This window comes from Paramormyrops kingsleyae, chromosome 9, assembly GCF_048594095.1.
Source record: "Paramormyrops kingsleyae isolate MSU_618 chromosome 9, PKINGS_0.4, whole genome shotgun sequence".
Lineage (NCBI taxonomy): Eukaryota > Metazoa > Chordata > Actinopteri > Osteoglossiformes > Mormyridae > Paramormyrops > Paramormyrops kingsleyae.
The window spans coordinates 11,866,123-11,867,581 of NC_132805.1; positions in this window are offsets into that span (position 1 = coordinate 11,866,123).

Sequence of the window (1,459 nt, forward strand, 5' to 3'; positions counted from 1 at the left end):
TTTGTAATGTTTCAAAGTACCTCTGAAAATGGCCTAATGGTGTTTTGTAGAAGACAAGTGTTGAATTCATGAGAGAAAGACAGCATAGACAAACAAAGCCATATAATGTGAGGGTTCTTTCCCTACTTTCTCCTTTTTGGGGGTGGACAGGAGTAGGGGGGAGAAGGGGGAGAAGGGGGAGGGGGCAGAAAGCACTGCAGTTTTGAAGGTGTGCAAGAAAACGTAGAACAGGCACTCTTCTCTTCGCCATGGGTCTGCAAAGCAGGTAAATGACAAAAACTCAGGGAGTTACAAGAACAGACCAAACACAGGAACAACCATAAGAGAACAGCAGCAAACACACAATGACCAAGTGAGGAACAAGGGTAAGGGCAGGCACATATATACACAGATAACGAGGGACAGGTGCGGACCAATTACAGTCAACCAAACACTAGGGCTGGGATCAACAAGACACAGGTGAAGGTCATAATCACAAAGGACTCATAGGCTAGAAAAGGGGTGACCAGCGACACCTGCTGGCCAGGCAGGGACTCATCCTGACAGGGTCTGGTCCCCATTTTTGTGACCAAGAAGGTGAGCACATCAGGAACAGGTGGAACACATCAATGCAAAATATATTTACCAAACTCCTCCACAGTATAGTATTTACTTCTAAAAAATTCATGAAAATTCAGAGATCCAGATATTACCCACCTTCAAAAGTACAGGGGTCAGAGTGTCTTACATAAGTGCTCGTTAAAGCCTTAAAAGAAGATCTCACTGCACTGGTACATACACATCCTGAATTAGATCTTTGATCTTTGCTGCTTATAAGATTCAGTAAGACAGAAAAATATAGAGTCAGGATAGCTCTTTAAATGTATTGTCAAGATTAATCTCTGATCTGATGTCTATTCTGAATCAGGGTCGCAGGGCTATAATGACAGTTGTGTGACAGCCAGGGCCATCATAAGTGGGAAGTAAACTCAGAGTGCTTCAGGGATCCACGACTTAGACTGGCGCCCAGTCCCGCAGTCTGGAATTTGGGGACCTGGGATTAACGTTTATCATGGGGCCCTGGATTTCTGAAGTTTGGTCTTCCAATTTTTTGGTGTTTTGCATGCCTACATAACTTTTATAAACCGATTGTGTCCAGCATAAAGTGAGGGTCAAGTGTAGCTCAGGCTATCAAGCCAGGAACACATATGGGTGAGAGGGAGAACGGGGAACATGCTGGTAAGAGGGAGAAGGGGGAACACATGCTGGCAAAGTAGAAGAAGGGGAAACGCATGGCCAGTGGGAAGGATATTGGGGAACCCATGCAGGTGAAAGGGAGAACTGGAACACATAGCCAGCAGTTGGGAGAACAGGGAATACATACGGCTAGAAGGAGGGAGAATGGGAAACACATGCAGGCAAGGAGGAGAACAGAGAACATATGGCCGGCAAGAGCGAGAACAGGGAACACATACAAGCA